The sequence below is a fragment of the Sinocyclocheilus anshuiensis genome, unplaced genomic scaffold, assembly GCF_001515605.1.
Source record: "Sinocyclocheilus anshuiensis isolate Anshui unplaced genomic scaffold, SAMN03320099.WGS_v1.1 scaffold400, whole genome shotgun sequence".
Lineage (NCBI taxonomy): Eukaryota > Metazoa > Chordata > Actinopteri > Cypriniformes > Cyprinidae > Sinocyclocheilus > Sinocyclocheilus anshuiensis.
In genome coordinates this window covers 691,972-706,853 of record NW_015554084.1, presented here as the reverse complement: position 1 = coordinate 706,853, position 14,882 = coordinate 691,972, and the positions used below count along the sequence as shown (strand labels likewise).

At 35.1% G+C, this 14,882-nt stretch overlaps 1 protein-coding gene across 1 annotated transcript in view; it reads left to right on the top strand.

The window, feature by feature from the left end:
- Nucleotides 1-14,882, top strand: part of LOC107669141 (ras-specific guanine nucleotide-releasing factor RalGPS1-like) — a 70,765-nt gene that overhangs the window by 28,211 nt on the left and 27,672 nt on the right. Inside the window, exon 2 of the mRNA XM_016461263.1 lies at nt 12,797-12,894. The gene's annotated coding sequence lies outside the window, so the exon portion shown is untranslated. The remainder of the gene's footprint in view (nt 1-12,796; nt 12,895-14,882) is intronic.

Here is a 14,882-nt window from a genome sequence, read left to right as displayed (position 1 = left end):
TATATATATATATATAATTTATTTTTTTAAATTTTTTTTCCACATACAATTAAAGTCAATGGGGTTCAATTTTGCTTTGTTGGGTTTTGCTGAGATGTTAGTCAGAAAATGCGGCCATGCAATCCTCTGGCCATGTGTTCAGCTGAAGCCTCTACTGGTTTCCTTCTAATCATACTCAGCTGCTGGACGGCTTTACAGAGCAGCATGATGGTTTATCAGGCTGAGGGCCAGTATGGGGTCCATATGCCAACCCTTTCTTGAGAGGGATAGTGCTGTCCCTTTTGGACAACTCTTGCAGAGTGGAGCTTCAATAAAGGTTGTAAACCGATCCGGCGGTGCAACCTCTGAACTCTGACGTCACTTAACGGCCAAGTGAGACGTGCTGCAATGGCGAACGTATCCAAGAAGCTTAACTTCAAATCAGTGGATCAATACTCAATAATGCAGTCACAGTAATCTGAAGGGTCAGGACTTCCTTTGCACCACCTTTGTATTGATTTCTAAACACATTACTCTTTATTTAGTGCCTTAAATACTGCTGTTTTTTTTGCACGCTTGAATAAGTATGACATAGTTTGAGGTATTATTCAGAAATGCACTCCTTTCTTAACAGGATAGAGGTCATGGATAAAGATGTGCAAAACTATGTATTTTCATAATTGACTTATCATGAATGCACTTGTTATTGACCATGAAAGTTGTGAGAAATGGACTATTCATATTGGCTTATGGTTTTGAAATTTTAAAGGGGTCATATGAAGTTGCTAAAAAGAACATTATTTTGTGTAGTTGGTGAAATGTGTTTATGCGGTTTAAAGTTCAAAAAACACATTATTTTCCACATACTGTACATTATTGTTTCTCCTCTATGCTAGGGTTGTGACGGTGAGGAACTTTTCCCACCGGTTAATCGACGTGTGACAACACCGGTAATATCAGTATCACCGTGGGGGTGGAGGCGTTCCCACTTTTCCTAGCTTTCCTTCGCTTTTAAATAGCTTGTAAAAGCGGCGTGCGCATTTTACTTTCACTTTGAAATCGGCGTGAAGTTGATGTATTCCCTCAGCGACCAGCACGGATCAGCTCCAGGCATGACGAAGTGGTTATCGTCCTCTTTTGGAAGGCCAAACAAAGTAGTTTAACGAAACACACTGCGCCTTCACGACATGGTGGCGGCAACTATTTTATTCATACTACAGCCAGAATAAAAGTTATGCCTTCTTTCTTTGCTGCAAATCTTCCCACATCGTGACGTAGACATGTGGAGGTGTGTTAGAGCGAGCCGTTTTAGGTAGGCGTGGTTGACTTAACTTTTATAAAGAATATCTCTTTGGATTTGAGACTTTAGTCTTTGCAACTTTACAGATCTTCTTTATGCACCAAGAGCTTGTAACTCTTCAAAGAGAAAGGAAAAATTTAAATCGCATCATATGACCCCTTTAAGATACATTTTTCAAGAAGTTTCAATTCACTTAATTCAGATTTCACAAAAAATTTAATGTGCTGAAATGTCAAGTAAAAGGTGTACTAAATCATTATCTTCAAAAAGGTTATTAAACAATCTTCTAGGTTAAAAAAAAGTATTATATAACATCATGAATTATTAAGAATCTCACCGCATTTAATTTTACAACCTGAACGAAGCATTTCCCTTCATAAAAAGATAAAATGAACAGATGGTTTAAGAGACTTACTGGTAATGAAGGTATGTAATTCATGTTTTGGCTTTTTTTTCCTGGAATGTTTATATTATATATAATTTATATAATCGGACAGCATTTTTAATTCTTAAGTAAACATGTGTAATATATAACCAAATAAGATCTGTGTGATGCGACTGTCGTTTGGCACGCTGCATTGAGCAGCCGCGTTCAGTTTTTAATTGTAGTGTCTGTTCGTTTACTGAACTAAATTATTTTTATTTCTATAAAAAATCTAAACGACTGTGGGGGTCGGTGACGCGGTGGGCAAGTGACATAACCGGTGTTGCGGCTTAACACCGGTATCACCGTCAACACCGTCTGTCGCGGCAAGCCTACTGTCTGTCATGTTAATCAAAGAACAGAAGACAAAGAAAATCACTTTCTGCTCTTGACTGAATACGTTTTATAACTTTAATGGTAAGCATTAATCTGTATTTAATTTTTACAATGAAGTCTACAGAAATTAAAGTAATCAAATGTAAAATAACACTGGATGTGCTGTCAAATATAGTTCTTAGAAAGAAAATCGGAATCGGCAAAAATCGGTATCGGCAGATCACACTAACAAAGAAACTGGAATCGGCCAAGAAAATAGCAATCGGTGCATCTCTAGTTTTTACTATCATTATGGGGACATTAGGACCCCACAAAGTGGTATAAACAAGGATAGTTTGTGTGTGTGTGTGTGTTTGGTCCCCAGTGTGAGTGTTTGTGGTTTGCTATGGTGTGATTGAAAATTGTGGTGTAATGGTGTCAGTTGATTAATGCCACAGATTTTCTGCATATCTGATCTGCTCCACACTCAAAACCACAAATATAAACACCAACACACGATAACAAACTCTGTTATTTAACAGAATGAATGTGTGCTCATGTGTGCCATGACCGTGTGTCAGTCATTATGACTATAACCCTTTTCCTAATGCTGCCGGTCGGCACAGCAGTTGCTGCTTCCTCTCAGAATCCCTTGTTTCCTGTGCAGTTTCCTGTTGGCTTCTGAAACGGGCTCATAGAGAGGCAGGAATGGGGCATTCAGCCGAGCAAGTGCATTAAATCATGCGAGAGGGCGCAGAAAAAAAACTAAAGGCATGCTAGACGAGGGAGTGGAAGAGGAGAGAAGAGAGAGGGGAAAGAAACCATGCAGGCAGCGGATCTGGGCTCAGGTCAGCTGCTCTCGTCCCACGGGAGTCTTCAATCAGCGGACACACACACACACACACGCGCTGCCTGCTGCTGCCCACTTACTGGACTGCTGACACCGCCAACCTCCGGCACACATGCTGTTATTGATCTTTTCTGAATCGCACAAAAAAGAAGGACAGCGAGCACAGGTTCCTGTCATCTTTTCTTTTTTTCATTGTCCATGTGACAGGGAAATTGTCCAGTCTGCAGTTCATAGATGTTGTGACAGTTGTGACCCTCAAACGCCTCACCCGCAAGGTTTTGATCCATCAGCCGCTAAGATGCTGAATGTGACTTTTTATGGACTTCCAAGATCCAATTCAATTTACAGTTTATGAATGTTTGATGCATTTTAAATGGTTTCAGATAAGGATGCACAATTGTAATTGCAAATTTAAGTAAATGAAAAATTAATGAAATTTAAAGCTTCATTCAACTGCAGTTTAATATGGTAAAAAAAAAACTCAATGAAATTAATAATCATTATTTGAAATGCCATAGATGTTTGTATTTTATTTAAATTCTATCATTTAAACATGGTGTACACTTAAACGTCAAACTGTATTTTTATTTATTATTTTAATTCTTTAAAATGAGTAGTTATTTATTTTTTGTGGTGCTGTGCGGAATTAATTTTTATTCATTTTAATTAAGTTTGATGACTGTGTAATTTACACTACTGTTCAAAAGTTTGAGGTTAATGTTTTTTTGTTTTTTGTTTTTTTGAAGAAGAAGGTCTTTCAAGTTCACAAAGGATTTGTTGAAAAATACAGTAAAAAGTGATATTGTGAAATATTTGTTTCCTATTTAAATGTTTTAAAATGTATTTTATCCCTTATTATCATTGTTGAAAACAATATGCCACTTAATATTTGTGTAGGTGTAAAAAGTTTGAAAGAACAACATTTATTTGAAATAGATTTTTTCTTTAACAATGTAAATCTTTACTGTTATTTCAGCAATTGAATGCATCTGTGTGTTAATGAATAAAAGTATTATAATTATTTTATTATATACATTATATTATATATGACGGTTATGACTAGTAATTATAATTATAAAGTATTTTAAAAATACTACTGACTCCAAACAATATGCAGTAGTGCATATTAACTTTTGTAAAAACTTAATTATATTGTAATAAGAAGATGGTTACTATGTTTTAATGATGAAATAGTTTTGGTATGATTGTGTTAGGCTAAATAAAAAATGAAATAGCAGTAATTACAGTTCATAAATGAAGTCACATTGCAATTCAGATTCCAGCCGAACGTCCAATACCTGTTATGCTTTCTATAAGGGCTGTGCTCCTCCTCAATCGGACCGGACGGCCTGTAAACACATGCAGACACAGAGCAGACCTATCATCAGCCATCAGCATCACACTCAACTCCATTCGTAAAATTCCTCTGCTTCTGATCTGCACTCTGCCAAAGCATGTGCTGTGACTTGGCTTTTTATAGTCTCTCTCTCTCTTTGGATGATAATTAGAGTGCTGACAGGCTGGCCATTTCTCACCTTCTTTTTATACAGACACACACACACACACACACACACACACACACACACGATCTGCTGTTAAACAAGCTACCCGCTACTGTCTCTTCAGGACAAGCATCAACATCCTTTTCCTTCAAATTTGCGGGCAGGGTTGTGTTTCATGTGCAGTAGCTGTTGGACCTGTCGCTCTATTTCTGTCTCTCCTAACATCCTTACCATTAAACCCGCATTACCGCAGAATTCTGGCAGACACTGTTTGCTTTCCATCAGGCAGACAGCCACATGCAGACATACACAAACTGTTTGGTTCATCCATCTGATATTAATCAGGCCTGTGAGATGCTTCAGTGCAGCATGAATTTCATTGTCATTTCATGCACACACTTTTTCAAGCCTGAACGTTTCTCATTTGATTTCACTTCAAGGCGCATGCAGGCACAGCGCATGTTTCTCACTGTCTGTCTAAATTAAGACACACTCAATCACACATTCACACACGACTGGATGACATTTAAGCAAGAGAACCTGTGGCAAAATAATCTTAGCATTGACTTGAATGCCATTCAGTTGTGCTGCACTTACTCTTAGTTACTCATTTGTTAAAGGGTTACAAATTTAGGGCTGTGTGATTAGTCAGAGAGAAGCACAGCACATGTTTTAGAGAGAAGCACAGCATTTACACATGAGCAGGTCGTGATACTGTGCTTTCAGAGCAGCTCGGTTCGCAGTAAATGCTGTTCCATGTGTACTATATCTCTGCATGTTCTTTGGGTTGCTTATAACATGCATTTGGGAATGTAACATGCACCAACTATTATCACAAACTTGTATTGAGAAGTGCTTATGAACTGGCTTTTGTCAACAAAAGAGAAGCTTTAAATGCTCCCTGTGGTTTTCAACCACGCTTGATGGTTTAACATTTGAAAATTAAGAAATGAGACAGCCAGAACTTTAGTATTGAAATTTTAGTTGTACTGTCAAATTTCAACAATAATTTTTTTCTTATACTCATTTAATTTTTTTACTTTATTTTAGTAGTTTCTTATTTAGTTCTTTTCATGTATTATTATTATTATTATATAAATTATGAAAATTTTGTAAAAATTGTATAAAATTGTTTAATGATTATAAAAAATGTACTACTACTACTACTAACAATTACTACTATATCTATCTACACACACACACACACACACACATAGATATAGATAGATATCTAGAATTTTTACATGTATTATTTTTTTTAAATAGCAAGCACAAGATTTACCCAAAATAAATAAACCTTTTTTTCATTTATTTTGAATGATATACCAAATATGTACCCCATATAAAAATGTAATAAAAAAAAAGTTTGCATACCTTTTGCATAATCTGTAAGATCTTAAGCATTTTTATTAATACATTTAAATTATAAATTTGTGTTGATTACTTTTTAAACTAAAGCGATATCTTCACCTCATCCTCACAGATATGATGAAAATACAGTTTGAGAACTGTGTATCGTTATATGAGAGCAAAGTTGTTGAGAGCTGCTGCTTTTTATTTAATCTGTTCAGTGGTTGTACTCTGTGCAGTCGTAGCGAGAGCTGGCAGGGTTATGAACCGAGGAACCTGGTGCATGAACAACTCAGCTGCTCCAGGAAACCAGGACTTTCCACCAACGCATTTACTTTCTGTTCTGGTGGGATGGAGGCGAGTGAATCCTAGCGGTAGCGGTGGGAGTGTGATTGGGTGGTCTCTTGATCAAAACTGTGATATTTATTACACACTTTTACACCTACACAATGGCTCACATAGTAGGAGGGACACACCATTGGGCGCTTTTGTTGTGAACAGTTTCATTTATTATTATTTTAACTGAACTTTTGTCGCCGCTCACTTCCAGTGTAGACGCTGTGTCAGACAGCAGTTGTGTTTCTTTTTTCTGTTGCAGTATGTTGATATTTCCTTGTTGGTGAGTAGCTGCCATTGTTCTCTGTTGGAGACGTGCTTACATGAACGTATTGTTATTATTGTTACACAGAGACAGTACAGTAACGCACTTGTTCTTATTAATTCGTACTCGCTGGACCACAAAATATCATATTTTCCATTTTAACGGTATCCTCTTATCTTTTCCCTCAAGGCTTATTCCATAGGGTGTTTTCTTTTTCTTTCCCTTTGAATGTCAAATGAAATATGGATGAATAGGGCTCAGAGGGGTCTTAGAGCAAAGTTTGTGTGTGTGTGTGTGTGTGTGTGTGTGTGTGGTTGTTCTTAAGTGGAAAAAGAGGGTTAACAAACACCCAATGACCATACACACACTGTGTTACAGTCAAGTAGCTTATATTTCCTTTCAGAAACATAAAAACATAACGTTTTATGAATGAGTCATTGAATAATTCACTCAACTGATTTGTTAAAAAACAACAAATTGTTACAACCTAAACTTTTTTTTCCTTCCTTTATTAACCCTCTGGTGGTGGTCAGAAATTACAGATTTTTATTTTGTTTTATTTTAAGTTTATTTTTATTTTATTTTGGTGATGTTTTTATTTCAAATTTTGTATTTTACAGGGGATTTTATGGTACTAAATTATATTTATTGAATAGTTATGATCCATTTCTTGCAAGTTTAGGTTTATTATTCTGAAAAATGCACAAAAACACTATTTTAAATGAAATAAACTTTTTCCAAAACATTTTTTTCCCTAAAGCTGTGAGAAAATCAAAGTCATAAATTTAAACAAGTATAGAGCTCCAAATTTGAGGTTGATCTAAAAATGAGCTTTCAGTAAGGCCCTGTTTACACTAGTGTGTTTTCGTTTTTAAACGGCGTTTTAAAATGAATACGATCCTTGTCTACACTGGCGTTTTCACTGCGTTTCAGAAACGATCTCCATCCACACTACACAACCATTCATACAGGTACAACCATAGATATGTATAGGTAGATTCCCTATTATTTAGATGGCGGACGCATCTGAGTGCTTGGAGCGGTCGAATGGGGAATTTACCTATACATATCTATGGCCACGTACACACTGCAGCTAAATTCGGTTGTCAGTTCACCTTTTACTCCTTAATCGCGTTTTGTACAAACATAATTCACTAAAATACGGGAGTGACAACCTCATTCGACAACCGAATTAACTCCCGAAAAATACAGGTAGTGACAACCGCATTTACAGAAATTCTACGCAGTGTGTACGGAACTGAACTGAACAACTAGTTGTTAATGACATATTTAAACGTGCATCAGAAATGTATCTTCGTCTGTATGTGAGATGCAAGAAAATAACAGTGAAAGAAATCTTAACTTAGCACATTTTTACACGGAGCTAGCTGCGCACATGAGCCCTGCGGTAAAGTGTCAGTGTTGCCAGATCTTCATAGAAAAAAACAACAAAAAGGGACAAGCACAAAAAACACTGAAACACCCAAATGCTTTGTTTTATAACAGCAAAAAAATTATATATCTCATTCGCAACAGACCACTTTATTAACTCCATAAAGTGCCTGTATTTATGAGCTAAGACCAAGCAACATGCCTAAAAGCGCTTGTAAATATGAGGACATGGCAACACTGCAAGACAGCGCTTTCTAAAGCTGCCTCCCTAGCATAAACAAAACGCAGCACGTCTATCAGCGGTAGTATAGTTCAAATCGACGGACAAATAGAGTCTTTAGCCAAAACATGGTAGATACCAAATGGCTAAATTCTTCTTCACTCCCGTAAGATGGCAAAATGTTGCTATGGTTACAAATGCTGGAGTGACTGCTGTTCCGTACACACATGGAACGATAATTTACGGGACTCACTCCATGTGTCACTCGGTGTGTACGTGGCCTATGGGTACAACAATGAGCATGATGTTATTGTTTACACGGTCGTCAAGAATACGCAGAGAGAATGTGGGCAGCCACGCCATTGTTTTCAAAAGTCTCCGTTTTGGTCCATTTACACTGAAATGCAACCCCGGAGTTTTTAAATTAAAAAGTGGTCTGCAGTGCTTTCGAAAGTCTCCGTTTTCGAGGGTAGAAAATGCTGGAGTAGTGCAAATGACAGGCGCAACCGTAGCAAAAGTTATGCGTTTTAAAACGAAAACGCACTAAACAGGGCCTAAGTTTTTGTTTGGGTGCCGTACCAAATGTTTCCACTTGATGAAATTCACCTCACGTTCTTTTCTAATGCGATCATTTTTGATTGTGAACAGTACAAGCTTGGCTGTTTTTTTTTTGTGTTTTTTTTCAGGACCATTTAACCTTTTTGAATCTATGATTATAATTTTTTTTTCCACAGCAAGTGCCAAAACCTTTACTAATTTAAAGTCCCATTCAGATGAAGTAAAAAATTCTAAAAAAAACCAAACAAACAAACAAAAACAACATTTTTGGTCAAAAATAGCTGGACGTCAGAGGCTAAATATGTATGACTTATTTTGGCATCATAAGTGGCTGTTTACACAGAATGTGTTTTTGTGTTTAACTGCTCTGTTTTTCAGTTCTTTTTCTATATTAACCTGCACTAGACTGACATGTTGGACTGGTACACTCATGTCTGTTGCATTGTCTTGCTCATAGCACGCAGTGCTCAAATTTAAAAAGTGTTGCCTTTAATTCCACTACTCTACCTCTCAACAGTTTTTAAAAGCAAAAACATATTCAGTGTGTTTTCTATTCCCTTCCAAGTGATTCACCTACCAGTTACAACAAAGCAGATTACACTAAAAGCAAAAGCTATAGGGAGATGAAAGATTAATGATCACGTTTGGGGTAACACATGTAAATGAAGGTGGGAAAAACTGAGCTGTTCAACTACTTGAACTCGTTCCTTCAGGCTCAGTGTGTCTGTTCTCTGTTACACTGTTTCCCCGGCAGGTTGCAACAAGACAGCGACACCTCCTACGCTCTTTCTCATCCGGATCTATCCCTCGCTCCATTCCGCCTTTCATTCATGCCTCTGAGCGTCTTTCCACAGTCTCTTTCAACAACCTTCCGAGATCTCTCACATTAATCATTCCTGTCACACCATCAGGCTCACCACGCAAATATTCATCCCGACGTTCCCTCGCAAGACGGACACATGTGAAGGTGATTTGTGTTGCCCTTCTGACGCGTGCAGTGGTAACGAACATGCACAATCTTTACCGTCAATTGAACATTACATTTACGGTCTTTAAATACAGCTTTACGCTCTCGTTCATCTATCCACAGACTAATCGAACAAGGTCATGTCATAAACAGACAAGGTAACAGAAAGCTAACTAGATTTACTTGTAGCTCATAATTCCCCTGTTCCTCACGGTCATTAAATATTTTAGCTAATTTGATTATGTTGTCAGCAACATAAGCTAAAGTATATTACTCTTAGATTCCCTTAAGGCATTTTGCCAGATTTCATAGAATGAATAAATAAATAAATACATAAATAAATAGGTTTTCAGATTGCTCATTTTCCACAAATTTCCTCTCAAAATTGACTTAAACAACGTAAAGCATGTTAGATTACTGTAACTTTAATTTATGAATTATGTTTCAACAGTTCTACAGTCTTATAAGTGCCCTAAATGCTTTTTCAAATTAATCCAAAAAGTATTTAAACATTAATCTCTTTCAGGCATGCAATTATAATGAATAATTCAAATGAATAAACATTTTAAATAATGCATAAGTATATTAATAATAAATTAATGATAATGCTAAATAATTTAGCTATATATATATATATATATATATATATATATACTACAGTAAAGTTGAATTTTTTTTTAATGTTTTTAAAAGAAGTCTCTTATGCTCATGAAGGCTGCATTTATTTGACCAAAATACAGTGAAAACAGTAATATTGTGAAATATTGAAATAACTGTTTTCTGTGTGAATATATTTTAAAATGTAATTTATAGGTCTGGACCAGAATATTCGAATATTCGTTTGGTGGGTTGGCATTCGATTTTCAATTTTGAGATTCGAATATTATTATTTTATTTTTTCTCGAACACTTGGCATCCCCCGCGAAACGGATCTCATTAGCGCTTGAATATGAATCGCCCATGAGTGAACGCCATGAACGTCATGATTCAGTTCATCTGGAAGAGAAGACAAAACTGCCAAAGACCTCAGCTGTGTGGGAGCACTTTAAATTGAGTGAGGACAAGACAAAGGCAGTGTGCCAAATATGCGATTTGAAACTGGCCTACCACAACAGCACATCAAGTTAGAAAAATCAAGAGTTCTGTAAGTAGTACGCCTATATTATATTGTTGGTGTAAAAAAATGAGCTGCTTTTATCCACCATGTTAATCGGTAATTTTACACATGATAAAAACGTGCACTTAATTTGCTTGGAAAATACTTGCGAATACGGCAGTCATAAAAAAACATATAGTAGCCCAGCCTAATATTTGTCTATAGGTACTAATTTTACACATGTTAAAAACGCGCCCTTAATTTGCTTGGAAAATACTTGCGAATAATAATTTGTCTATGCTACCATGTTCTTTATTTATTACAGTTCGTTGAACTTCGTTCATTTATTTTTCGTTCTTCTTTTATTTAAATAGCCTACCTTATACGGTGTCAATAATTACTGTGCTGCTAATTTTTGATTTGGGAGTGATTTGTTTGTTAGGAAAATGTTAGGCTACCTTATTGAAAGTATTGCTCTTAACAGACCTGTGTGTTTTGTATCACTAGTGCAGTGTCCGTTCTCGGAGCATATAAGCCCTGCCCGCGTGAGGCGCGCCGCTTCCGGCTCGCGCTGTTCTGTAGTTTATTAAAAGTTTATTAATTCTGAACGTGTCGTGTGTCCATATTGCACCAAAATGCGAGACTGCACTCCCTTAGGTCCGCAGCAACACAGGCGCCACGCTTGAAGTCTTTTGGATGAACGGTTCTCGACATAATAAAAATGCAAACAGACAGACAGACACACAGAGATTCCTGCCGGTGTTAGAGAGAAGAATATGTTCAGCCCCCTCCCTCCGAAGCTTTGAATATTCGGTGTTGATTACTACCGAAGCTTCGAAGCTCAAAAAATGGTATTCGGACCAGCCCTAGTAATTTATTCCTGTGATGCAAAGCTGAATTTTCAGCATCAGTACTCCAGTCCAGTCAAGTGTCACATGATCCTTTAGAAATCATTCTAATATGCTGATTTGCTGCTTAAAAAGGTTTATTATTGTTATCAATGTTTAAATTTGTGCTGCTTAATATTTGTGGAAATTTTTTTTTTTCCTTTGCTGAATTTTTTTTTATGAACAGAAAGTTCAGATAAGATCATTGTAACAATGAATTCTTTCTAGGGCTGTCAAAATGGCTGAAAAACTAAATTCGAATTTTGTACTTTAACAATGTACAGCAATGTTTATACTTGCATTTATAGAGAATTTGGTCTTTTTTTATCAAATTATCATGAATCGCCATTCATTTTGTGGTGAAATTGACATCTTAATCATATTGCAAATAATATGGCAGATTAAAATGTAATTTTATGTATTTTAACTATATATACTTATAGGAATAGTTCACCCAAAACTGATAAAAAAATAAAAAAGATAGTTTGAGAAATGTTGTAAATACAGTAGAAGTCAATGGTAACAGAAACTCTTTTTCGTTATTCAAAATGTTAGTTGTGTTTCACAGAAGAAAAAAGTCATACAGCTTTGGATTGACATGAGGGTGAGTAAATAATGAAAGACTTTTTTTATTTTTGGGTGAACAGTTCCTTTAAATAATAATTTGACACTTTCTGTAGGCCTATATTTTGACCGAATTACAGCTTGATTGGAATTGACACGCAATAAAAACTGCTGATGCTGTTCACAAGTGACATTTACCCTGATTTTACTTTTTCAGCACGTCTCATATTTCTAAGTATTAGTATTTATTTAGTTTGGTTAGTTTGATTTAGTTCATAATTTATCATAATTTATATCAAGTTAGGAATTTTTGTGCGTCAAAATTGTTTCAGTAAGTTTTTTTTTTTCTAATATTTATTCCTTTTTAATTTCAGATTTATTTCATTTAAGAAAAATTTATTTATTTTCTCTTTTACTTATTTAATTTAACCCAATTTTTTTGTTTGTTTTATTTTTAATAGTCTTAATTTTAGCTGATGATAACTCGGCAGCAAAATATAATAACTTTTGGGAGAAAATTGATTGTTGCAAAATAACGGTCGTAGTGATGCCACAAATTGATAAATCATTTTACAAAATTAGTATTTAATTGTTTTAGGTTCATTTTAAATCTTTTTTTTTTTTTTTTTTAGATCATCATCATTTAATATGTGTAATTATTGATATTCTTTGTGTTTAATGGATTACTGGGTGACAAGGGTCAAACTCCTGTTGCTTCAAACTCCTGTAGTCGTGAGATAAAAGATATAACGTGTCTTCTTTCTCTCTCCTTCTCTTTATCCTTCTCACAGCAGCTTTTGTTCAGCAGAGGATTTGGAGTGAATACAGCCGAGCGAGTGCAGCGGAGGACGCAGCAGAGACGTCACCATGTGCATTTGACAAATACCCGGTAATTGTATTCTGTGTGTGTGTGTCTCACACTATATAACACTATATAAACTGTTGTTTTGCAGCCTTTTGGCAAATGTAAGCATTAGTGCTGCTGTATATGTGTGTGATGGCTGCATTGGAGCTGTGATTAGGATTAGTCTGCAGTTTGGCCATGAAGTCAGTCAAACTCTCCGCAACACTTGTTACTACAAACCCTAAACCACACACACACACACACACACACACACACTAATGGCTCTGTAGCACCTGTTCTCTCTCAGAGCAAAGCACACTCGCACATGCTGTCGTTGTCAGTCCCATTGCTGTCTGAACACCTGCTTTTGTTTCACATGTAACCAAATGTTGACAGCAGTGTTTTGATAGCGAGGCCAACAGTCGTAGTGTTTATCGACATCGCTCAGCATGTTGTTCTTTGGTGTACGGTTACATCGCTTCACAAAAACCTTAGATTAGCGAGACACAACTAAACTACACCAGTGTGTGTGTGTTTCAAAGGTGAGGAATGTGTTGAGCATTGTGTTCATTTTAAATCATTCTGTGACTGACAAACAGATCAACAGCACTCGTGGAATATTGTTGATTAGAACAAAAATCTATTTTGATTTAAAAAGCAAAAATCTGGGTTACAGTGCACTTATAATGAAGAGATTTGGGCCAATCTATAAACATAAAATACTTTCAATAGTGTAGCCGCAACACATAAACAATATACTGTGATGCCTAAAAACTTACAGTAACCATAAAAATAATGAGGAAAAAAAATGACAAATAATCAAATAATGCTCTAGTTTGAAAATGAAATGTTGCCTCAAATTGATGTAAATAATTTTCACACAAATGATGTTGAATTAGTTATTATTTATATACTTTTATAGTTTTATTAATTTTTTTAATTGGCTTTTATTTTTATATTATAATATATTATAAAGTATCTATTTATATTAGATGTCATTTTGTCACATTGATTTTTGAGTATTTCTGTTTAGATTTAATTTATTTGAGTTTTTTTTTCCTTTAACTATAAGTGTGATGCCTAAAACGTAAAATATCGTCAAAATGGCAAGAAGAATTTTACAGCTAAAAAAACTTTAACATAAAAAAACATGTTTTTATAAAACAATATGCTTAAAATTTCTGTTTTTAAATACTCCTTAAATTGTCCCAATACTTCTTTTGTAAGAGGTTTTTATTCATGTATATATATATATATACATACAGTGGGTACGGAAAGACCTGAGTTAAATATATGAGTGTCACAGCAAAGGGTCTGAATACTTAGGACCATGTGATATTTCAGTTTTTCTTTTTTAATAAATCTGCAAAAATGTCAACAATTCTGTGTTTTTCTGTCAATATGGGGTGCTGTGTGTACATTAATGAGGAAAAAAAATTATTAAATGATTTTAGCAAATGGCTGCAATATAACAAAGAGTGAAAAATTGAAGGGGGTCTGAATACTTTCCGTACCCACTGTATATATATTTCAAAGCCTCTATAAATCCACAGTCAGGAGCTTCATACAAATAAAGGAAACATCGCCACTGCCCGTCCCGTGAGAGATTGTGTAACAGAGTAAGAATCAGAGCATAGTTTCTACCCATTAACATTAGTATTCCTGGGTTTGGTTATCTGAGTTTGCTGTTTATTTGCAGCTTATGCATCCTTTTATTTTATTTTGAATGAACTAATTAACTAATTTACTGAATTAACAAAAAGACTCTCAAACCCAAAAGTTATTCATTCAGTTATTATTTCAAAATCTTACTGACTCCACATTTTATTTAACTGTAATGTTAATGTGTATTGTTAATGGTATTTTAATAAAATGAAAAAAAAGAGAAAATAATATATTAATACACAAATATTAATATGATACATAATATGAATGTTAGTATAATAAAAACAATTAAATGTTGTATTGTATGTAGTGTTTTTATTTATTATATATATATATATATATATATATATATATATATATTAGGGCTG